This window comes from Numenius arquata, chromosome 15, assembly GCF_964106895.1.
Source record: "Numenius arquata chromosome 15, bNumArq3.hap1.1, whole genome shotgun sequence".
Classification (NCBI taxonomy): Eukaryota; Metazoa; Chordata; class Aves; order Charadriiformes; family Scolopacidae; genus Numenius; species Numenius arquata.
In genome coordinates this window covers 7,470,856-7,497,574 of record NC_133590.1, presented here as the reverse complement: position 1 = coordinate 7,497,574, position 26,719 = coordinate 7,470,856, and the positions used below count along the sequence as shown (strand labels likewise).

The 26,719-nt window shown below is 36.2% G+C and overlaps 1 protein-coding gene across 4 annotated transcripts in view; it reads right to left on the bottom strand.

Moving 5' to 3' along the window:
• VTI1A (vesicle transport through interaction with t-SNAREs 1A) overlaps positions 1 to 26,719 on the bottom strand; it is a 279,979-nt gene that overhangs the window by 177,457 nt on the left and 75,803 nt on the right. The window lies entirely within an intron of this gene.

Below are 26,719 nucleotides of genomic sequence, written 5' to 3'. Positions count from 1 at the left end.
AGAGCAGAGTTCTTCAACTTTCTAACATCCTAAACTCTCCCCGTCACCTCCTTTTCTCATGGCACTATTGCTGTTTCTGCATCATCCAAGCATAATCTGCAAGTTCTTTTTACCAGACTAGGTCTAAAATTTTGTAGATTCTTTCTAATTAACACTGAAATACACTCCTCTATCAAGTGATGTGTAAATCTCCTGCCCAGGCTTTCATCAGCTTTTGCATTGATTATTCAAATAATCTCTTTGCTGGCCTTGACAAAAAAAAAATACCTTTTTCTAGCCAGTGATTTGGCCAACTTATCTCTCCCTCAAATTTCATTTGCTCATAATTTTCAAGGCCGGGCCAATTGCATTTTATCAATCTTTATTCAGGGTATCAGCCAACCTCTCGGCAAGTATGCACGAGTGGCCAAAGAGACCAACTTTTCACCAGTGAAATCTCCACGCAAATACTCCTTCTTCCTCTCCCTCACTGCTAAGCAGCGTTGAGACAATTTTCAGACCCACCTACAATTATCTTTCTATTACCTTTACAATTTCTATGTCTCCCTGTGAACTTTCTCAATCTCTCTGTTAAAACTCTATTGCTATAATGTTTGTGAGAAGGGAAAAAAAAACCACCAAACACAAAACTTATCACACGCAGGCCACAGATGCATCAGGATGCCTGCCCAGGATGCTAATCGCCACTGCTCCTCTTTTCCTTTTCAACCTGTTAATCCTCATCCATCTTCCCCACTTGATTGCTAGGGTTTGGAACAGGAAGTATTTTTTCCCCACATTTGCAGAGCAAATGATACAACAGTCTTCATCGCAGGCAAGGATCCTTAGTCCTACGGTAATAGAAGTTGCAAGGCAATATATAGTAAGAATAATTACAGGGCCAGAGATCTGCTGGACTGCATTATACACACAAGCTGCAGATACTGCAGATTTCCCAACCACAGCTGCGCTGGCATAAAGTAAACCTTGCCCCATGCCTCTGCACCGCATTTGTACAACATCCCTTTAATATACTAGAAAACAAGGGAGAGTTTCTGATTACTTTGTAATTATTTTATATATACAAGGTAGGTATACTTCAAACCTAATGACGCTGTCTGCTGCTCTTTATACTGTAATTTCTGCTATGCTTTTTTAGTGATCACAGACATACGTCTCCTAACCAAATTAAGTAGACACACATTTAAGTGACAGCATATTTTCAGAATACATCATTATATGTTGGTAATGAAAAACTACGACATCACTACATATAAACTTATACAAATGGCAGAATAATACCCTGATAGAATTTTAAAATAAAATTACATTGTATTGTTATAACATTTGAAATTAATATTAAAGAGTTTTGAAAATGACCATTTATAAATGTATTCTGCCTTACAAGAAGTGACCTTATCAGGACCAAGCAGAATTTGTGTTTCAGGTAAGTTGGATCCTGAATCCACAATTACAAGAAAGAAAAACAAGCACCAGTAATAGAAAACTGGATTTTAAAGATGCAAGTAATGATTTAAAATCACACGTATCCCCCCACAAAACCTATTTTCTCCACAAAGATTCATAAACAGAACACACACAGAGACATACACAGCCACATGCAAAACCAGTTATAATGACAACAGTCAGGAAAATAGAGACTATCTGCATAAAACAAACTGGCACTTAAAAATAAAACACACGTTTCTAAACAGGAGATTTTCTGAAACAGATACAGCACCTTTAACAGCATATCATGCATCTACAGAGTATGAAGTTTATCTCACTAATCAGTTATTAACTGAAGGTTTAATAGTTCCATTAGAGAAGGTAATTCCCTCTTTTTCTAATACCTTCATATCATTAAGTGACTGTTAATTTCATATGAACGTGCTTACATTTTTCATGTATTGTACCCTGATTCAAAAAGTAAAAATACCAAATATCTGACACTGAAAGACAACAAACCCCAGGAAACTAAAAATACTAAACGCACTGCTCAGAGACCCTGTCCCCCTCCTCCCCCCATTAGATGAGGTTAGTGTTTATGCAAATACATTACTAATGTGTATTACAAATTAAGCAGAACAGAATAATCTTTTGCCTAGACTTACAGGACATTTTACATCTTCAATTAGGTGAGCAGCAATAATATTCACTTTGAGTTCTAAAATCCCTTTCACAGATAGAGAGGTTAATTGGTTGATCTTACAGTATGGATAAAATTCAACACCTAAATTAAAAGCATGTGCATGTGTGTGTGTATATACATATACACAAACATATATATATATATATAAAAGTATACTTACACTTTTTGAAAAAGTTACTTTAATCAGAGTAACAGACATCTTTCCGAAATGAATTAAGTTTAATTCCTGTTCAGGAAAAACACCTTTTAACTACTTGCATGTTATTAACACTGTATTTTTAACTCTTACTCAAATACAGCCAGATGCTTTTTTGGTAAATTTATTATTAATATCCCTAGTATGTGGATAAATGTTTAATAGGAAATTGATATACATTTCAAAAGAACAAATAACTGTGTTATAAGCACCGTATTAAAAAGTAACTACAGCATATTTATAGATCCAAAAAAATCTAATAGGGTCAAACTTATAAGACACTGACTAACGTTACAAGTAGGTACTTAGAAACATGCTGCATTTCCCCCAAATTCCATTATGGTAACAAACACAAAAAGATGTTGATATCCAGTTCTGTTAAGTACATCTTTAGTTCCACCCATTACACAATCTCAAGTAAGAAAACAGTTTTATGTGACTGGTGGCTCAATGGCGCAGCCTATGTGTGCAAAAGTATAACACAAGAAGTTTATAGTTTTATAAATGAGTGCCAACCCTCTGGTTTTGTTGCATTTAGATAAGCAAACATACCTACAATTTACAAAAGTGATGAGCTGCATAAATGAAAGACTATTTTAATACAATATGCATACTCATAGATCTAAATTAATGAAATTACCCACAACATAAAAAGATGAAACTCAAGTGATTCTGTGTAGAATTCATAAATAAGCATCAATTATTTTGACATTTTTCTGTAAAACCAGATCTGAAACAATGATTTTCACTCATCTTATATCAAAAAGATACTACAGAATGTAAACATATATGTATATAAAAATATGCTTTCACTTCATAACCTTTAGAGCGCACATTTGGGTACATTAATATTGGTTGTTTTGTGTTCATTTTTTCAGAGACAAAATACCTACTCAGATTTACACTTCCGTTTTCAAAGCAATATATTCAGTGTAAAATATTTTACTGCTCTGCTATAAGTAACAAGTAAATTCTTAGCTTATAGCTATAAGCTAAGAATTTTAGCACAGCCGCATGCAAATATAAGCACCAACAAAGACTCTCCTCCTATATATACATCTAACACGAACCAGCTCTCCCACTTCCCCACCCCAACCCGCACTCAGTTCAAAGCAGCCAAATTCAGTAATTCCACTTAATTATGATCACAAACCAGTTACAGCACAGGATCTAAGTGTGGATTGTGAAAATCGGGCAGTTTGGAGAGAGAGAGAAGGAGAGAAAAGGGCCAGAGAGTGACCAGCTCACGCCTCTAACAAACTGGGTAAGAATTTTCAGGCAGGTTATGATGCCAGTCAGTCCACTCGGAGTGGATGCCCTAAACCCAGCTCTGAGAAGCCATGACCTCTATCACTTGGTATAAAAGTGAGCTGAAAATCTTGGGGGATTTTAACTGGGGAAATCCGCAAGCACTACAGTTTGGTTAGTTAAAGAAACACTCCCCTAGCTAATTTGCCAGATTTTAAACAAAAATAAAAAGCTTGCTTTTTTTTTTTTTTTTTAAATAGTCATTCTCTTCCCAACAGAATATAAGCACACATCCATAGAAATGGAGTGGGAAAATGCTCAAGTAAAATCTTGCGAACAATTAGATGTTTGTATTTTGTTTTAGAGAACAAAGTCATAACGGTCTTTATAAAGCCAAGTATCCTGACATAAAGAAGTCTTTTTTTTTTGTCATGCAGAGTTCACTGCTAATCCAGACATAGAAGAGAACAGTGTTTTATATTTGCACGCAATTCTTTTTTTTCCTATTATTCTAATAAAATGACCCCGTATGTTTACTCAAGCTGTTTAAACAGGTAAGAAACTCAAAAATCATAGCTTGCATCATGTTACAAACCCAAATCAGTAAGAAAATTGCAAGCACAGAAATAGATATTAAATTCAGAAAAATCAGACACCAAAACGATTCCAGGGTACCACTTATTTATACATAAGTTAATTTGTAGAGTGTAACCCTTTCTTATATATTTAAGGAATTTGTTTTTTCATTGTTAGCATCTCTTATTTTTTATAAACATGCAACTAATGAAAAAATCCTGGATTTAACTCAAGCTCAGATAACGTCCCTTTGTTTTTCACCTAAAACAGTTTTGCAGGTTTGTTTCCAAATAGGTCAAGTGATCCTACTTCTTTCTATGCAAGAGTTCCATATACTAATTTCACTTTATTTGCTAATGCTGTTCATCGTTGATTGTTAATAGCTTCTTTGGCCATTTTCGTGTTTATTTTTGACGAGCTTGTAGGGCTTAGAATGCACGGAAATGGTATACTACACACTTGGCACTAAATTGTCCAAGCCCAAATATCAAATGTTGGAAACAGCAGAGTGATGACCTGCATCTGACAATAAACACATCTTGTTTTTCTCAGTAATGACTTTGTGTACTTACTTAGCAGTGCTCTTTAGGGCCGTTTCAAACAGCCATTCGTGTTCGGCTATGGACGTGCTCACATCCTAAAAGGAGCTGTTTATTCAGTAAAAGTTAAATTCCTGCCCCAACTGTTTCTTTGGTTGCCTTCTGTTTGCTCATTCTAGAATTAAACTGGTCACACACATTTTTCATGTTTGATCCGTTGAAATAAAAGTAGACAACTTTTATAGACACGATTTTATTGAAATGGATGTTTATTAGTTAGATGATACTGCTTTACAGAAAATAATTCTCCTGCTGCTTATAAACATTTTGATCAGCCATATTCAAGTGAAAGAAAAAGTCTAAGGGGGAGGGGGGAAGGAAAAGAAAGAAAATGGGAGGAGTAGAGACGGATACCATGTACAATTCTCATGTGACCTGTGATACCACCTAATTAGAAAACTTAAACTTTCCATAAACCTTTCATTGGAAGCAGCAGCATTACGACTATCACATTTCAGTTCGCGTTGGCTGATTTACCTACATTTCCGTGAGCAGAGGAACAGAAAATGCAATGCATAGTTTTGAGGAAGAAATCTAATGGCACAATGTAAACAAGCACCATCAGTTTAGAAAAGGAATGCAAATACAGCAAAGGGATTTTTTCCAACAGATCTTTCTTCACTGTGGTACAGGACACATAAGAGAACACGACTGAATTGCAACCTCAGTTAGAGTGGCCAACAAATTACCTTTAACTATTAAATTAGAAAATGTTCTTCAGCAATATTCAGTTTAGCATTCTACCCTGTCTCCAGGCTGAAGGTGGTCTGCATGTTGAACTTAGTACTGTGTGGGTTATAGTCTTTGTTTGCCGTCTTAACTGGGGATTGCACCTTAGCTACCGTAGTTCAAGCGTAAAAATACTTTGTCTGTAACACTATATACTGTTGCCAGCGACCCTCTAAATCCTTGAACCAACTGTGTCCTCTGGTGTCACAGAAGATAATGCCAATTTATTGCAATGTGTGGCTTTTTTAACTGATTAAAATTAAGCCGTAAACACGTGACAATGGAATTAGCACATTTAGAGAGTCTGTTTTCCCACATCCCATTTTGCGCTAGTGCGGCTGATCCCTGCAACTCTACGCGGGTGCAATTTTAATGACTTCGCTAGGTTTTGATGTTCTTATGAAAAAGCAGTGCTTGGTGTTTGTGGAGAAGGTAGATATGGAAGCTGAGTAGCTGTGATTGGGGACACTGTGACATCGTCTCTGTTTTTCGATAGGATCGGTGTCATTTTCCTCCCCACGATAAGACACCTCACTGACAGAGCCCGATTAGGGAAAATTTTATTATAAAATTCACTTCTATCGAACAAGGATGGAGTGATAAACAGTTCAGCCTCAGGGAAGAAACAGGAAAAGATTTTTCCTCTCTCTCTCTCCCTTTTTTGTTTTCTTTTTTTTTTTTTCCATTTAAGAAAAATCCTCCCTCCTCGTAGGACTTTTCCTGAAAGTAATTGTGTTTAAGCTAATAAGAATTCCCAAAATGTAGAGATCAAAGAGATCTGAATGTTGTTCTAAAAGCAGAAGAGTTGCATTAATTCACAATTCAAAAATATGCTTTTAAAAAATGAGGACTTTTTTTGAATTAATTTTCTGTCAAATTCATTAAAACTGAGACTCTTCTGAAAAGGAAGCTTAGGCAATCGTAACTTTACTTTCCAAAATTCACTTACATTTCTCCCTGGTTAGAAAACTGGCAAGTTGCAGGATAAACAGGGAAAATGGATGCCTGTGGCCCTCTAATGCCTGAAGATGGACTAACCTCCAAGCAAGAACATAAAACAAATATTAATTTAATTTTTTTTTTAATACTAAAACATCTTTGCTTCTGTGTTTGATAGTTCACAGAGGATACCTTTATCCTGTCCTCAAGTATCAGATGTGCAATATATAAACTAATCAGCACATACATAGGAAGTAAATATTATCTCTAGAAGATGGCTTGGGGAACTTTGTGAAGAGAGTACATGGAGTACATGTACACAGAGTAATTAATTCCAGTTCTTATTGTCTTACTTTACATTACTCACTGAAACACATTCATTAGCTGACTATGAAATAATCAGTGATAAAAAGTCTTCTTTCTAAAAAAAAAACCAACCCCCCCCCCCCCAAAAAAATACCCCAAAAGTAGCAAACACAATGGAAAAAGAGTGTACTGATGAAGATATTTTCACACTTTCACATCTGAACCGTAAGATTGCCATGAGCAAAATGGGTGTATTGGTTGTTTAACAATAAAACTTCCAAAGGAAAAAAACCCAACAACCTAAGCACTGCAGCTTTTTATTTATGTCCAAAAGTGAGTCCCTACATTGAAACCATTCCCTCAAGATGGTGGCCTCCAAGTCACAGACCCTCCTTAAATGACTTTTAAGAACTTTCAATAAGAACATTCCAAATTTGCTGTCAAAGAGAGCCTTAACATACAAATCCTTCCGGCAATGTTCTAGATTTGCTTTTATTAAATAACAATGGGAGGATGTTTACAAGCATATATAATTTTCATTAGGCACACTCATCCCTGAGTACAGAACACATATGATGCAAACTTCAAATAACTTCAGTAGCAGTTGTAGCCCCGAAGTAAAAACTTGCCAAAAATCCCTGTTTATTTCACTAACGCATCTTTCTAGAAATTTTGTTTACTGTCATCTATGGCCTTATATTAAGCTGAATTTAAGCATTAACTGAAGGGCCTGCTGAAATAAACACAGCAATAAAACTACGTTAGACCCAGCCATCAAGATGAAGCTCAGCTCCTCCGCTTGCTACTTGACTGAATGAAAAGATAAAAATGTTATTTAAGACTTGCAGAATTGCCAAGACAAAACATATGTTCCATCTGTCTGTAATATCAAGTTAACCACACCGTATTTTTAATAATGAATGAGTTATTTCAGAAGTCATGAACATACTATCTAGTCTATCACGAAATACTGGGTTGCTATCAAATATTACCACCATGGGTTTTGTACTGTTGATTCAGTTCTATGCTGCACAGTTCCAAGCACCCCGTAAAACAATGGGTTTTCAGACGACTGCATTAGAAGCAAGTATCAGTCTGAAAAAATACGACTAATGAAGGTAAGGCAGATCAATCAAAGAGCAAGTTGGAACTCCAATACATTTCTTTTTAGCCTTCAAAAAGACATTTTAAACAATGAGTTAGTGATTTAGAGATGGGAAGTAGCTGGAGGAAAAAGGTGCGTCATGTGGTTAGTGGTCTGCTAGATAGATTTCCTTCAATAACTTCTCAAAAAACATTTGCTTCCGATTGACTGTAACTGCAGCATAAGAGCTGTTAACAGTGTATTAAACAGGAAAAAAATCATCCAGCTCAGCAACCCCATCTAAACACAGAGGAATTCTAATTAGTTACAATAAGGCACTAAGGCTATTCTCCCCTACAATTTCTTTCCATGGAGATGTCTTTAAACCTGCTTGGAACTTTTTTCGTTTTTTGGGGGAGTGGCAAAAGAAAACTCCTAGTTGAACAATGCAGCCAGCTGACTGTTGTGATATCCTCCTTGTGCTTTAGTTGGCTACTAAGTTCTCCTCCGCACGCAGACTGAACAGGGAGCTGGCAAAAATGATTGTCAGGAAACAAAGGTGAGATTGGAAAAGAGCATCTTTCCATTTGATGCAAACACATGGTGTTGCAATTCGTAATGTAAAACAAAGTTATATCTGAACTCCAGTACGCAAGTGAATAATTAAGATCTTCACACAAATACTAGATTTTTTTTCCCTGGAATGCCCCCAAACAGCAGCATTAACTAGAGGGAACACACTTGTCCTGGAAGGAGCAAGTAATTCCCTTTCTGTCCCCAAGACATGGAGCACGTGAGTTGCTTGTGTGGATCGGTGTAGCTATAAATACATTTATCTAGAAGAAATAGTCAAACACTCTTTTCTAAGAGGAGTGTCTGATTGGTTAGTGGAAAATTGATACAGTGGAGTGAAGAATAACTGATAAAGAGATAATCCAGTGTGGCAATGTAGTTCTGCAGCACTGTAGCTCCAGCCTTCATTGGGTGGTGAGTGTAGGGTGATGGAAGAAAAGGACGGGCTTCTGTTGTTTGCATTTGAAGTATGAGGGAGGCATGGTGTGAGCAAACTTCAGATGTGAAGAACAAAAGCCCAGTTTTCCTCTATACCATCTTTAACTATATGATGAAGCCCAAAGCTGAAACACTGCACTATTAGATTTTTACAGCTGATGTTCTGTGTATCTGGTTTTTCCTCTACGAAGCAGAGATGCAAATACCTGCATGTATTTATTCAGGGCATGCATAGCTTCATTTTCAGAGAAAGGGTCACTGTATATGTTCTAACCTGACCTTAAATCATGCTGTAATTTCCCAGACTGCTAGAATATATCATGCTCGTTATTGGTATAACCAAACATTTCCCAAACAGGCTACATTAAAAAAAATATTTAAAATTATTTCTGCAAGGATTAAACATCCACAAATCTTTCAATTTTATATAAATGAATAATTTGGAGAGAAGAATAGTACCTAAGCTGGTGGTGGATCAGAGTATGCCAGTTACAGGAGCAGTTAAGCGCCCATTGGCACAGCAAGACTCAAAGACCCGGTAGGTTTCAAAGAAACACTTTTTTTTTTTTTTCCCCTCCCTTCTAGAACTCTTTGCTTTCTAGTAAAGCTGCAACCACAATGTTCTCTCTCTTAATGCCACCATAAAAAATCAAAACACTTTAAAACAAATTGATGTCCTCTTTAATATACTCATCACATCATCACAGTAGCCTTGCACCCTGCTTGGTGACAACCAGGGGGACGCATACCACACATCTCTCTCTTCCTTGTGCGCTCTCTCTCTCTCTCCTTTTTTTTTTTTTTTCCAAGGCATTGAAGCGGGCAACAAAGAAGGAGAGAAAGACTGGGAGAGACACTCAATTGAGATATTGGCACCTTTGATTGACAAGATCTAATCAGCTTATCTCCACACTAATAAAGTTGATGGCCTGTGGAGCTGGTATATGTCCAGCTTCAAGTGAACTTTCAGTAGCCAAAGCCTCAAGGCCCAGGACTAAGACTTATTCATTTACACTGATTTAAATCAATTCCTAATGGGCTATTTCAATTTGATCAATTTGAAAGGATGGAAACCTGTAACCACTTCACTCAATTGTCTTGATTCAAGCTGGCATCACCAGAGATTTGGTCAGTGCCACAAGCTGTTTATCCACAATGAAACAATGGAGCACAACTCATACACTTCCAAAATTATTTGACCCTTCTTAAGGTACTGTTCCGTTTATTCCCAATTGGGCGTTTTACAGAGCTACTTCTCTTGGACATGAACTCAATAAAACATTTTGAAGTATGCTATTCCAAAACAAGTAGTGAATGCTACATGCAAAACTCCCTATGCCATAATCAGGGACTGAACTGCTTTGCAGCTCTTGAACAATTTAATTTGTTTTTCTAAATCAACAAAGTCCTTTCTGTGTTTTGAGGGGCTTCCTGTCCCACCAAAGGTGGGATGGCAGAATGGAACACTGCGATAGGAATGATTTGAGCATTCAGACAGATTTCACTCATTATGAACAGAATTAAACAATTCCCTTCTGAAGTTCTTGAAATTCATTTTGCAAAGCTCAGTGCACTTTTAACTCCAGAATAACACGTGAAGGAAACATATGTGGCTCTATGTATTACATACACCATACTGTGACAAAGACTTGCCTATGCTCTCAGGGTAAATCATTGCTTTTAATAATGCAAAGAATTTCATAGGATCAAAGTGTGCCTACATAAAATAATTTCTGAATTAAGAATACTGATATTCATATAAACAAAGTAATATCTTCAGGAAAACATGGTAATATTATAAACAGAGAATCATCTTAAGAGGTGGAACTATACGCTTATATGTACTTTACAGATTTGCCAAAGCATGAGCAGCGAAACCAGGTATCAGTAAAGTATTTTTCAGTCAATAGCACACATGAACAGCTTAGGAATGTCTTGTGTTTAATAGAGGTAATTTAAGCACTTTCTAAAGGAAGAGTTTTTTGGTATTAATGCTAGATTACAAAAAAACCCTGAGCAATATTTTCATTCAGATTGCAGTTTTCAAGCTGTAATTGCTTTATACAAAATCCACTCTAGTGTTATCACTCAATATCATCTTCACTGCTGTACATCTGAAGATAATTTCGCAATAAAACTTAATTGATAGAGCTTATTTTTCACTAATCTCCTAATATAGAAAAATGAAAAAGTACTAACAGTATGTATTATAAGCTATGACCCTCACAGTGCAGCATATTTCTAGTTTATCAAACTAAAATAGATCCATTTTATGGCATCAAATATTTTATATACTTTAATAACGTAGAGACTTTTTCCCAAAATAGGAAGTAAATGGAAAATTCCCTTAATAAAGCAAGTAAAAGTAGAGGGGAGAGTAAAAGTAATTCACAAAGAGGCTAAGCAGAACATCTCATCTCATAACATTACTAGCCTGTGCCCCACTGACCACTAGTGCAGAATCTCAAAACGGTTCAATTATGGAAATCAGTAACTCTGCCATCAGTGACATCTATTGAGAAGTCAAATTCAGTGATTTTATACTTATAAACTAAACTCCTTCTGACGTACCACATACGCTGGATTATGAACAAGACTTTTACAAAATTATAACATTGTGGATTATACTATATTTCCTTCTCTTTTGGTTAAATTAGACTTAGTAGCAGTCTTTAGAGCTTCTCATCAGCTAATTAAAAAGTTCTAGTGATTACAGAGAATATTAAAAGGGAAAACAAAGCATTGGATGTTCATAGCAGAGGACTGGAAGGTTGAATTCATAAGGTTTTCTCCTGAACTCAAGTACACTTTAAAGACAATGCTTCCAGAGCAGAGAATTCACCATGTGCCACACAGCCATTAAGGCACCATGAGAACTGACACCAGCAATATCTTCTGTAATCCTGAGATCCAGACACTGTAGCACAGTGTTCCTCAGCAGACAAGGTAACTTATACACTGAAAAAGAAGTGTTCTGCAGAGTCTAGGAGCCACATTTAGCTCACACTTACTCAAGAGTTTGTCTGGTCACCCCAGACTTTATTCCCAGTTCTGCTACTAAAGTTCTGCCAGACCATGGACAATTTGGCACTTTGAATGTCTGGGTCCAACCTGTAGGCTGAAAAGAGGTAATTTTAAAATATAAGACTGATATGATCTCTCTGCTCCTGTAGTGGGACTATGAACTTTCCACCATTACTCAAAGGTGGCTCAAATATCAAGCAGGAAAACTGTTCCTACTACCTGGGATTTCTAGATAGACTTATAGATATAAGGACCATTCAGGACTTCTCTAAGACAGAAAAGACTGCATAATCACCACAAACATCTTTCCAGACCTTCGCCAGCATCATTTGTCTGAACCTCAGAGAATAATCTAGCTTGGTGCTGCCTTTTTTTTAATTTCTTTTAAATTTAACCTCATTATGCTCTGATCTGCCTATCTACAGAATGAGTATAATATCATGACTCCGTCTCTGGAGAGGATAACATGGGTGCACAAACAAAGTTCTGGGAGGGCAAAACCATCAAATCAGCAAAAGAACCTGCAGCCACTTCAGTTATTGCAAAAATTAAACTATTGCCTTATTTTTCCATGCGAATACCTCTCACGCTGTCATTTAATGAAGGAAAAGTTTCTAAACGTAGCAATCAGTTTGCCAAGATCACTGGAGATGTATCAGACAGAATTAATGACTGTAAAAGGCTGACAGACTTGTGCTTTGTCTTCTGTGAATGAAAACACAACTCTCCAGACCAGATAAAAAAAATCAGCCTCTGCCTTTTTTGGCAGTCAGATCATAACAAGGCCAAAGTAATATTAAATCATTTATGAGGTTTTTAAGTTTAAATATCAAAGTGATATATATGCAGAAGAACTGTTATGACATATGAATTTCGGCAATAGGCATTTTTTAGGCATTTCAAACTATGTAAAACCTGACACTTCAGTGTTTATATACAAAACCTGCTATGATACAAAACAACACCTCTCCACCAATACTTTGTCATTTAAAACTTTTTTCTTTGTTATATAGTCACAGAGTTATATTTCAGCCTGCTGCAGAGCAGATTCTTGCCTAGAAAACTGTCATCCTCATGCAAATAGGAAAAATCTACTGTATATTAATTATGATTTTTATAGTGATCACTTTCAGTCTCCTCGTTTCCAGTAGTCAGTCTTTCATCCCCCTTATTATTCATGTAGAAATGTTCTTTTGGCAGCTAAAATATAGTACTTTCATGCCATGTTTTGATGAAGCGCACTGGAGAAAAACAAATGAAGTGAACTGGACTACCCAAAAAAGGAAAACAACACAGGTGATATACAACTGTTCAGGGTATTATTTTCATGAGATATGGGAAATAACATGTACTTCTCATCAATTATTCCATAGTGTATAATGCCTGTCTCCCCAACCTTCTAACAGCTGGGATTGAAATGTTTTGACATGATGATCTCTAGGTGGAAATACTGAAGGCGTTAAAATACAGATATAAATAGGTGATAATAAAGAACAAAATGTGTACCATTTTCTTGCAGTCATAGTTTGCAAATTAACAAGCTGGTATTGATTTTTCTTTGAGGTCAATAACAGCATTTATTGATCTGAGAAGTTAATACTCACTGAGGTCAATATTATATCTCAGGGGTCAACAAATCTGGATACTGACTTCTATTTCCTGTCCATATATAAATATTACATAGGCAAAATGGGCAAATTTAATCTTTGGAGATAAGAAAGCACTGTATTTGACACGATATAAAAACCCCAAAACATTACAAGTTAAGAACAGAGTCTACTTGGATCATTTTCAAATTATTTTCAAATACTCAAAACCTTATATTAATCTAGAAGTACTGGTGTCATGAACAATATCTTCAGTTCTGAATATCTCCCAAGTACAGAATGGTCATTCATGGTGTTATTTCCCAACACCAAAAATGAATCCACTTTAGAGGATATCCAATATCACGCGGACATCGGCATATTTTACCAAATTAAATTAAAGCTCATAAGAAAAGGAGCCAAAGAACAGTTGTGGGCTTTCTGATTTTTCTTATATCTCATTCTTTCCAACGTGATCTCCAGCAAAATCAAGAGAAACTTTCCTGCTGCCTTCAATGAATCAAAGGAATAGGCCCTTGTAAAATAACGCTAAGTTTTCTTCTGATTTATAGTTTGTTACTCAAGCATACACACATCCAAAGAAAAATCAGAAGTGAGCAATTAGTCTCCTGGTAATTTACACAGGCAAACATCAATGAAGCTCTAGTGTGCTCCTGGAAAATGACTGGGAAGGAAATAAATTTCAGGAAATACCAAGCCCACACAGGTATTTTTGCAGCCAGATACCCCATTATAACAAATGGTAATTAACGTCATATATCAAAATATAGAAGTTACAAGGCACAGTGTCCACGCTACTGGCAAGCATTTGAAATGGCAAATAAGGATGCTATGAAACTTTAATAATACTCAGCACATTTGCAGAACTTTACAGTTCAAGATCTTTTCATCATTATGCAAAGCAGAAAATGTTACTGTATACATGAATAAGCTGTAACAGAAAGACTGACAGTCCACAAATTGTACCGAACTGTTAATACTCAGACTCCAGATCCGTACTGTAGATAGGAGTGAAAATTTGGCTCATCTGGTTTTGGCAACAATACCTTTCTTCAAGTATTTGAGCAAGCAAAGACTCAACACAACAGGAGACAATATAAACCTATTTCTAGTGTTAATTCAATATTTTACCTGCCCGTATTAAAATTTTGCTTCAAATTTCATAAATTTACAAGGCAAATATTCAAACATTCATTTGCTCCCAAAACATAGCAGTTCCCAGACAAAATGTACATATAATGGTGCAAGTGTGTTATGCAGAGCACTACAGATGAATAAAAGGTCTTGTTTGTTACAAATGGTCTGTTTTTAAAATGTTTTAAGAAATTTGATTATGCAAATAACTATGTATCTAAGAAGAAAATGAAGTAAAATAGTAAGCATCGCTCTTTGCAAACATACAGAAATACACATTTGATTTAATTTAGAACTAAAAACCTGCAATTACTAACTGCAGTCAATCTTATTTTTAACTACCAGTTTAAACTATTTTCTTAATGAAACACTCACTCTGTTTGCATAGCCATTAGAACGTGGCAATTTCCACCAAAAGAAAACATTTCAAACTCAATTTTGTCCTTTCTGGGTAGTCAGGAGGATACTCCATAACCCCATATGTTTCTTTAAGGGCTGTGTAGCTTACGGAATATTCTTCTTATTTATTATGTGATTGATTTTTTAAAAATTTTCAATTTGAAGCAACTTTCCTGGAAGAAGGAGGTTGAAAACATTATCTCGTCATTTAGTAGCTGAATAAAACAACTAAAAAAAAAAAAAAATCTCATCAACATAGAGAAAACAGTAAAGTTTACCCAAACATATTTTACATTTACAAATGACAAATTTACTCCACAGATTTAGTGTCATTTCCATTTATGTGGCCCAGAATTTTAGAAGTGTTTTCTCCAAAGACAGTTAAGTGCCTACAATTACTTCAGAAAATGGTAAAGCAGATCTATAATCAAGTACCTCTTTCTTCCATCTGATTTAGGTTCCTTACCTGCTTAATTCAGAAAAAGACAATACATCCTAACTGCAGCTCCATAACTTATTACATTTAATCCTAAATCCTGAATATTTTTTTACTGAATTAAGTTTCATCCTGTCCCATTTTTATATGAACTTAAAACAGCAGAGCAGACTTGCTCACTTACTTAACTCACCGTGAACCAGTCCAAGAAAGTAATATATTTGTTTCTGCATCTGGTGGGTTATTTAAAATCTAATATAATTAAGACAATAACTTTTCAGCACACTGAACTGGAATGACAAAAATTAGGTACAGTGTTAATATTTATTCCATTATAAATACTTATGGTAAATACTTAATCTAGTACATTACATTTATAAAGCTTATGCTGATGCTTGAATTTTTGTTATGTAGAATATTTTATAGTGTATGCAATAAAAACCCCTCCACTTGACGCATTAACATTTGAGCAAAACTCTGACTCACCATTTTAAACTCATTTAAGAAAATATCATAGTGTCTATACTGGAAGTAAAATACATCCTCAGCATAAAACTGAAAGCAGTCAAACTTTAAAAATTAAAATAATGAAAAAATAAGTTAATGTGGTATCTATATTTCTTTCTTAACATTTCTCTACTTGATATTTCACGACTGAAAAATACGGCACTGAAACGGCAAAAGCACTTACATACGGAGTAAAGCGAATATAATCAGTCATTTTCATAAAACTTCTCAAGATGACATTCCAGGCAATTATTGTAGCAGTCAAGTGCCAAGACATTCAACACATGGAAATCTTACAATGCTCAATTATAAAAATCAGATTAATACTTTCAAGACACATGTAATAAAACCATCGAATTACTGCATCTAGGTGAAAAAGTGAAAAAAGCAAGGACTGAACAATCCTCTTCATCTAACTGTTTGGCATGTTGTCTGTCTAGATCCTGCAAGAGCTAAACAGGAACCAAATCCCCAAATACATGAACACTCTCCAAAATCTTCACATTTAGAGAGTCACAGAGGCCATAAAATCTGGAAAAGTTCATCCTAGTAGAGCCCAGCCAAGCAGATGTAAGAGATTACTTTTGCACCAATGTTTATCTTTGCAAGATACGTAATGTAAATTGTGTGATTTATTTCACAAAAATGCAAACCACAACAATTAGCTACTCATGATACCTAGGCTGAGGCATCGTTACACTGAGCTTGACCTCGCTCACGGAAACAAGTTCTTATCTTGCAAACAACCTCTCTTCCCCAGAATGCACATGAACGCACACACAACTGCAGTTCAACATGTAAATATTTACGCTCTGCCAATAACTGGGCATGTTTACAACCCTGAGCATTTATTACAATTGTGATGATTAGGCCAAGAGTATAAAATTTCATGTAAAATTTTACAGAAATTGGCAGAAAAACAACCACAAAGTGATACACAGCTGATGCTGGAAATTAGTAGTGAGGGAAGAGTTGGCAAAATATGGAACACAATCACAGAATCTGTAGAAGGATCCTCCATTGAACTAGATAAGTTACTACATGGAAAACAAGAAGGTACTCTTGAGCCAAGAGAAGATGTAGAGAAACAGGAACAGACAGATGTGTCTAAGTGGCCTATGATACACTGATATAAATTTGTGGTTTAAAAAGCCATGAACAACAATTTTGTGGGTCTACAGTTCCTTACAACAGCTGGTAGCAAATAACTAGCAGTAGTTTCTCAAAACAAGGCTGTAACAACCCAAAGAAAATTATTGTGCTAGTTCAGAAAGAAGACTGGTACCGCAGATCAGCAGCTGAACTCAGGCTGACATGAAATCGAGCTAAACAGCAAAGAGCTTCCTACATTCAGCTCCTGACTCTTTCTGTAAGAATGGCATACATTTCAATTTTACAGTGTATACATCTACTTAGTAATCAAGTAAAATTCATACTGTGGGCTGTTAGGCCAAGACAAGCCTCATTGTTTAAGAGCGAGACAGTACAAACAAAATACAACTGAAAGACAACAAAGTTTTGATTTAAAAATAGAGACTTGGATGGCTAGTATTACTTGCATAAATCACAGGTTATGTCCTCACCTGACACATATGACACAACTGGACATTTCAACTGAGACTGAACTAAGTTTCTATAAAGTTCAGTGCTCACCAAAGTTGCATGTTTGCACATGCAACAATTTTATAATTTTTTGGACTATAAATACCAGAAATTACAAGAGAAAATACATTTTATAAGCAGGGTAGTGAAATCACTAGCATAAAACATTATGGTATGACTTAAACTAGATGAAGAAACAATATCTAGGTAAGCTCCTCTTCAGCCAGTCCCATACCAGGGAGAGAATGTTTTCCAATCATCTGCTTCTGTGTCTCACTTCAGGACAGAAGTTTGAGCTTTTCTGCCCCCGTATTTCTACCAGAAAAATAAAAGGTATTTGTGTAACTATAACTCTTCAGTCCTAAGTTGTAAAAGGGCAAAATACTGCACTTGAAAGATGATCTACCATGAAAACCTTTTTGATATTGACTTTACCTAGAAAAGTATGTTCAATACAAATAAATTTTTTAATGTTAAACTTTGTTCTGTAGCGCAATTGGAGGAAAACAGTGTTAGCCTGACAGGAAGCAGAGGTAGAAGGCTTCAAACAAAAAATATAAAAAAAAACTTAGGGTGTATTTTGTTTTGTCAAGTCTAAGCTCATCAACTTTTCTCCTTGATGTAAGTTGTATACAAAGAGTCTTTGCCCAACAAGACCTCATGCTGTGCAAATTCAGCCGTGCCCATGTAGTGAAAAAATCTGTTAAAAACTACTGAAAATCGTGTTGTTACTTAAGGCACCCAAAATAATAACTCATCAAAGTCTAATTTTTTTATGCATTATACAACCTACGTTCTGTGGACAATGAAATCACCAAATGAAGACATTAAATTAGCAGGGCGTTAATGTATTTGAAGGTCAAAGGGTGGACTTGTAATTCTGTTCAGTGGTGTTCTTTTAAAGGTTGTAACAGACTGACTGTGATTGCCAAGCCAGTATCACTTGGAATCAATTCATTTCACTTCGTGAAAGTTCAAAAGAAGTGGTTGTGGTATAAAACAGGAGGAAGAGAAGAAATAATGGGCAAAAAAAGAAGAGTGTCTAGGGACAATATATCAGGATTTGAATTCTACTCATGAAAGACTAACCAGCAGTTTCCAATTACCTGAAACTTTTTGGACAAGTTCTCTACAACTCATTTTTCTCATGGAGAATATGAAACTTGATTGAGAGAGTTTCTCTGGTCAACACAAGATAAACATCTCCTTGCTAAAGGTATGACTTCACATTCTTTGTCCACCTATTGCAATGGGTTGTCTGGACTTAAAAAGACAACCAGAGTATGTTAGACACAATTCTGACATCTCTCAGTGACACCTCAGCATGGTGGCTGAGAGCGTCGTGCAAATGAGGAAAGAGAATACCTACATATATATATATATATATGTGTATATATATATATGGAGGAAAGACAAACGGGTGGCTTTTTCTATTATCCCTTTGCCAAACCAAGGTTTTGTAAATGAGAGTTTACTCAGAATGCTAGAAACAAAAACTACTTTTTATTTTTCTCTTTCTTCCCTTTATTTGTCTTACCTGCTCAGAACTGGACAACAAACTCCAAAATGTTATTACAGGTGGGAAACTTGTTCCCGGACGCTAAAAAAATTACAAAATGGAAGGAAGCAGGTATTGTAACTTGAGACCAAAAAATATAACCACATAGCTTGACTTGAAATCTTCACATTTTCATTACGACAGTAAGTCTTCAAAAGCTTTGCTACAGACTTAGAAATAAGCTACAATAACTACATTCATCAATAAACATCATCTTATACTAGTAAATACCTTAAAGAAAGAGGGTCAGCACCAAAGAAGATTATGCTGAAATGCTGTTTTCAGTGATTCAGTAAGAAGTTATTTCCTGTAGTACAGTCTACACAGTAGAGGTGGTCCAATACAGTGCTTTTAGAATAATATTTTAAAAGTTATCTTCCAAGTTCCATTTATAATTAATACATTAATATTATTCACAGGTATTCTATGACAGGTGCAAGGTATTTGTTAAAACATATACAGATTTCAGCCTATATGATTATTTGTCTGGAAAGCACATGGGAGGTACTCGCGCATAAAGTTTCTGGTGTCTGAAACAAAATGTTTCCATAATTCTAGCATGGAATAAAAATCTACAATCTTAAAACTATTTTTCTATTACATAAAGTATCTTTAAGAAGTTATTGCAAAGTTTTGCTCATCCAAAAATTAGTCTTAAACAAACTTACTTCAACCAGATGCCAGTTGCTAACACGACTGAAGTTGAGCTGTCCCATGAGATGTGGTACAACAATGAATTCCTGCACCTCAGTGAACGTTAAAACAACCTGGGACTGCTCCCAGAACAGGGGACAAAATGGCCAAATTTGGATCACTATTTTTCCTACCATACCTTAGCAAATCTGTATTACCGAACAGATTGGAAATTCCTTATTTTCTGCATTAATGGTATAATCCCAAACCTACTGAGGTGAAAGATAAGCACTCATTTTATTGGAATTCCTGTTGAAAGGTGCTGACCACCCAAAAGATAAGCTTTTAACAGAAAAGCTCTTAAAATACTGCATAGACTGTGAAAAACTCTATAAAATAAGTTTTTCTCGTCTCTTCAAAAAAAGTAGTTGGAAAAGTATTTTTTTTTTTTTTTTGGTACTCTGAAGCAATGAGAGGACAGGACTTAAATAATGAAAATTTACCATTTTCTTACTTTATGGTAAGCACTTTTTGTATTTGCAAATATATGAATATATTCAAAAAATCTATATCCTGCGTTTGAGACAACACACACAAATGCAGAGGGCCAGAGAGCTGAGGGAACAGACGTTGAACACTACTGGACAAGGTTGGGTGGGTTACTGGGTAAACGTTTTCATGACCACAAACACACAAGGCTCATTCTGCTGTTGAATCAAATCTTTAAGAGGAAACACAGAGCTAAGGAAAATGGGGATGGTGTGATACGTGCAGGAGTATCTGGATAGAGACAAAGTATTGAAGAGAAATCTGGAGCAAGAATTAGGAAGGTCAGGGCTGGGAAGGCTGGTGAGAGGGAGGGAAGGAGGACAGGAGGGCCAGGAGAGAGGAGATATGAAGCCGGAGGGAGCAGCTCGGTGACTGGATGAGCAACGAACCAGTGAGCAATATTCAAACTGAAGGTGTGAAAAGCACTTTGCTGGTATCAACAACTGCACTATAAAAGACTCAGGAATGGAACCTCAGTAGTTTGGTCGCTCCATACCCCCTCAATGCTGCTTCTGACTGGTTGTTACAAGGCAGCAGCACTACCCGAACGTGCTTCCCCCCCATGACCGTGCAGCTGGGATACTCCTGAGGCTTGACACCCTCAGAAAGAAAAAAACTCTCCCTATTTCTTCCTCCTCCCCGCTTTAAAGCCCAGACTAAGAAGAAGGGCAGAGGGCTTAGAGATGCAGGAATGCAATATGCCACTTCAAAATGAATTTCTGAAACAATAAACAGATTTTAATAGAAATCAGCCAGGAAAGAAAAAAAAAATTATATATGAAACATGAAATACCGTTGGTAGCAGAAGAAACAGGGATCATGAAAAAGCTCTCTCTGATGGTGATTGGAAACTGCATAAAAACTCATTTCACTGTAGAAACTTTGGATTAAGATTTCAGTAGAAAGATGTTCTGGCATATCAAAGAAACACCTGAGGAGGAGACATTGGTATATGCTCCAGAACTCAGAAGCTCTCTTTCTCTAATGAAATGGCTTATATACAGTATTCACATATACATGCATGAATAATTCATTAGAGATGAAATAGGTGGATATCAAGTGTAAATATCTGGGACAGGAACAGACTTTTTTTTTTATTTAAAGCAAGGGGCACTAGAAGCAAGGTCCTGATTTTCAAAACTTGGTTTCCATTTCCATACTCTTAGTTATTTGGGGCTCAAATGTAACTGGAATATGCATGCACCTAAAGATGGAACAGGGGTGTGACTCTCCAAGTGATATTAATTAATGCAAGTGAATTACTAAGTATACAAAATTACCACACAAAAGAATCAACACCATTTCCACCAGTCTAATGTAGCCCTACATGTATAAACATTAGTTTGTTATTTTGTTAAAATAACATTGGATATTAGAGCCATTTAAATTTTTCCTAAGCTGAGCAATTACTTTTTAGTTTGATCATAGCAACACTTACTATATTGTCTACCTGAAAAGCCAACCTCCAACTCTTGCAACTGTAATGGAATGCAATCAGTTTAGCGGATACATGTATTTTAATTTTTCGAATTCACATGTTTTATATCAGCTTTGATGTCCATCTTATTTATGACACCTGAAGGGCACAACAACCCCATGAAATATGGAGGGAGAGGGTCTTTCGGAACAGGTGCTCGAGGTTCAGGTTGTTCCATTAATAAAGGAGTCAGGAACCCCAATCTGTGGCACGGTGCTGTGGACAATGTGCTAGTGCCTCAAATTCCATTACATCTGGCAAGACACCTACTGGAGTTCTTTCAAAATAGTTCCTTATTCACACTACAGGCACCGAACCTGAAGGCTCCTGCCTTCAGGAGCCCCCCCATAAACATTTCCTAACATGCTTTTACCGATCCTTTCACTGCACTTTCACTCAATTCTGCATCCAGATAAGACAGTAACTACTATTATTTCACAAAGAAGTAAACACACCTCTTTGTCTAATGAGAATGTCATTTGCTTTCCACCTAGAAGGCTGCCAATACTTTGGGGTGGGTCTGACCATCTGCCTGTCAGCGAGGCTACCACGGCGCTACGCTACAGATTTACGGCTCAGTCCAGAAAGTGAGGTTTGCCTGTAGTTCATTACAACAGGTGGAAGCCACAGAAATGTGCTTGGATCCTGTAGTACACGGATCATGTCACACAAGGGTGGGAAATAAGCTGTTGTGTCTCTTGCTCAGAGATATTTCTCTTTAAACTGTTTCATGATTACGTATTCTGGGGATTCCCAAAGAGTAAGAAGGACTGGAAAAAACATTTTAAGCAACCTAAAGTTGAGATTCAGAAGGATTTTCTGTAAATGGAATAAGAGAGGTTTTCTTCCTTTGATTTCTTTTCTTTAAAACACCATGTTTATGTATTACAAAAGGAATATAAAAGCAGAAGCCAAGACAAAATTTTCAGACTCAGTGCAAAGAAGAGATCTATTACCCACAAATCACAAACTCTTCTAGTAGCGCAGATCTTTCAGAGAGTCAGAGCCACAGCATAATACCCAATAATCATCACCCACAGAGGTGAGCTTAACACTCGTTCTCAAACTACATGTACTGAAGGCTATAGAAATATCTAAGGTTCATGAGGGACAAAAACAAAACCAATGAAAAAACCGAAACACCTGCAATGTAGTTTTGTCATGAAAGCCTGGACAGTATTCGATGGTTGGATCTGTCTTACATTGTCATGAAACAAGGTGGAGTCTATATAATATAAACACCAGGCTTTTTTTTCCCTAGAAAGTATCTGGCAGTTGAGAAGAACTTAACAAAAGCAATTCAACCGCAGATTACAATGGTCCCCTACAACAAGGTTTGCTCTTCTTCTCCTTGACAGTGTTTTACATTTGCATGCCAATTTTATCTCTGAAGATGAATGAAGCATTTTGAACTATTCCTCATTCAAAATATTCCTGTCTGAGCAAACATATCTAAGACTCGACAAAGAAGGGATACCTTACTGCGCTACACTCTGCAGGCAAAATAAGGAAGTTCTAGAATTCAATTTGATGCTGTGGAAATCCCGGCACGGGGAATGGAACTAAGAAATCTCCCCCTTGAAAACAGGAAGAATTTCGTGATTAATCAGGATTAATTCAACAGACTCTCCTTTCAACTGAAACAAGTAATTTTCATTCATTTTTAAAAATCCTTCTCATATTCTGAGGCTGATCTGAAATTGATCTGAAATTAAGAATACTTAACTCTAGCGTCATAAGTAATGAGTGATGTTGGAAATGCCTACTAACCAGGCTGTAAACTTGCCTGTCTGTTCTTTACCAGCAAAGCAGATGATAACATAAAACCAGAAAAATAACAATAAGTAATAATTTTCAAACCAGTATTTTGATTAAAAAAATAGCAGATGAGTGCACTTTGCAGTTGTTATCAGCTGTTAATAAAACTTCCCCTACCTGATACAAACAAAGGAGACCTTCAAGATTCAAACAGCCCGTGGTTTCCCTGTATGGCCTGAGAGCTCTCCCTCATGTGGGTTTGTGCCATACAACTCCATCAATTAAAACGCAGATACTCTGATGAACTTACTGGTCTACCAAATCAGCTACTCAAACGCCTGTTAAATTTGCAACACACCCCATTGAATTTTTACAATAACATTCTTCTTTTTACAATAGGCCTTGAGTACTATGGAATGGGTTACCAGATACGAAACTCTTTGCTTAGTCCTTCAGGAGGTTTCTGCATAGCTTTAAGCATCCTCAGTATCAACAACTGATACCCACCAAACTATGAAAGCCTGACAGTGTTGGATTGTGTCTTAGAGATGGTGACATAAGTGGCATCCTGTTCACACACCACTAAAGCCCATGAATCAACGGCACTGCTCAAAGAAGGAAGTCAGACCTTCCAACAGATCTCAGTTCGTATGAACAACTGTACATAAGATGAAAGGGCTTATCAATTTAGAGATGCAAACAGGAAAAAAAGCTTCCAATTTATCATGGTAAGTTTCAGGAATGTTAATGTGAAATTGCATTAAATTAGTTATGTGATGTCAGATTAATCCTTAGATGATCACAGGGGCAGGTTAAAATAGTATATGTATTTTTTGCTGATTAAGGTAATAAGAAAGACCAAATGTGACTTATTCCAGAGGTGAAAATCATCCAGCTTCATTACAATAAGCTACCTACAGATCCATAATTGTGAAAAGACACCACATAAATAAAGTAGAACAGATACTTAAGGGATGTCACCTCCAACTCCTCCTCCTCACAGAATCACAGAATGGCCGAGGTGGGAAGGGACCTCCTGAGATCATCTAGTCCAACACTCTGCTCAAGGTGACCACCTAGATTTTGAATGTCTTCACAAACAGAGGCTCTACAATCGCTTTGGTTTCCCTATTTCAGTGTTTGATCCTTCCGACAGTAAAAAATTCTTTTTTTGTATTCTGATGGAATTTCACAGGTTTTAATTTGTGCCCATTACCTCTTGTCCTGCCACTGGGCATTACTGAGAAGAGTCTGCGTCCCTTTTCTTCATTCAATCCCATCAGCTATTTAAAGACATTGATAAACTCCCTCTGAGCCTTCTTTTCTCCAGATTGAACAGTGTCAGCTTTCTCAGCCTCTCCTCCCATGAAAGATGCTCCAGTCCCTTAACTCTCTTCATGGCCCTTTGCTGGACTCACTCCAGTAAGTCAATGTCTTGTACTGGGGAGCCCAGACCTGGAAACAGCACTCCAGATGTGGCCTCACCACTGCTGTGCAGAGATCTTTATATAACAAAAGTAATAGTAAAGGCAAGAGAGGGACTGAGGAGTCAACTCAAGGATGAATTGAAACTCCAAAATGGAATATTTTATTTTCTTATGACACCTCAACACAGAATGATCATACAGTAACGTCACAAGTTAGTTCTTTCATTGGACTGAATTAATCTAAATTCACTGATACTTAGAATCATCATGATCCATGCCAGGAACTAAATATAATTAATCTGTTCCCATAAAAAATTTCTGCAAAAATCTACATTACAATGAGGTTAATATTTCCAAAGTCATCATCTCCAAATTATTTAATATTAATATGCCATATAATATCGCTACACTACTAGTCTTCACAGTTTAGGGAACAAGAACTATATATACACATATCACTGCTCAAGATGAAAAGTAAAGGCAGACACAAAGATGGGGTGAATTAGTGTGACTCTATGGAATTCAATGCAGTTTCACCTGGTTTTGATACGGAAAGACACCCTTTCCACATAAATATACATTTGCACTCCAACCATATTTCTCAGAGATCACCATGGAGATATGCAACGGAAGTTAACATGATCATCATCTCTATGAAACAGATTCCACATGGAGTAAAAAAAGATATAAGATATCTCCTCCCCAAAAGGATTAGTCTGAATTTTTATATACTCTTTCCTTGTGAAAGATCCAGGCTCAACTAAAGCAAAACAGGAACCATTTTTGACCAGTTTAAAATAGTCCTTCTTAAAAAAAAAAAAAAAAAAAGTTATGACCATTGATAGAACAGATCTGAAAATCTGCAGGAAAGTAAACTTAATTGCTATCATATGTCCATCTGTACTAAGGTGTCATACTCTGGAATTACAGAATTAATTCTCCTTGTCCCTTCCAAAATCTACACTGTATGTTCCATACATCCATTTCATGGCCGTGCACAGCACTAAGCCCAGAATAATTAAAATGCAGGCACTTTAGTAGCACCATTCATTTAACATAGCCATATTTAAATCTACAAGGCTTCAACTTAATTTACCTCTTAAATAAAGCTTTTTATTCTAAAAAGATATTGGAATATATCAATTAATTGGGACTTTCTGCCAGAAAATTACTTCACTGCTCAAACATACATTTTCTGAAACTTTCTGTAACTTTGCACAAGCTTTGTTTAAGGGGATTAGACTTTGGAGGCTTAACTATTGCTGGTTTAAAAAAAAAACAAAACACACTATAAATAGCTAAAACTTAGTAAAACCATTTTGAAAATACCAACTGAAAAGTTGCAGTCAACAAAAACCCCCAGTAATTCAATAATTGAGCCTCAATGTAGCTTCCTCTCTTAATTTTATTCCATCTGTATATTATGGGGTATGGTTTGTTTACTTCTTTCATTGCACAGAAACAGCTGCATAATCAGTCACTGAACTGATTGCAAGAAAATTGAGCTGATAACCTTGTTATATATCATCTGTAGTTAATATCTTATAAATTTATTAAAAAGATATTTTTTACATATATGAATAAAAGTAAGAGACAAAAACAACTGGAGTCTGCAGTGTGTGCTAGCAATCATTGCGGGTGGGTAAACTGACAACATGTAACTGCATATTAAGACAAATGTAGAATTTAGACAAAGTATTCCATCTCTTTTCAGATGTATACTTTTAAACCTCAGGAACTGTTTTCAGTAGATGTCATGCCTTTTAACTTGAAAAAAGATAAGCGCAAA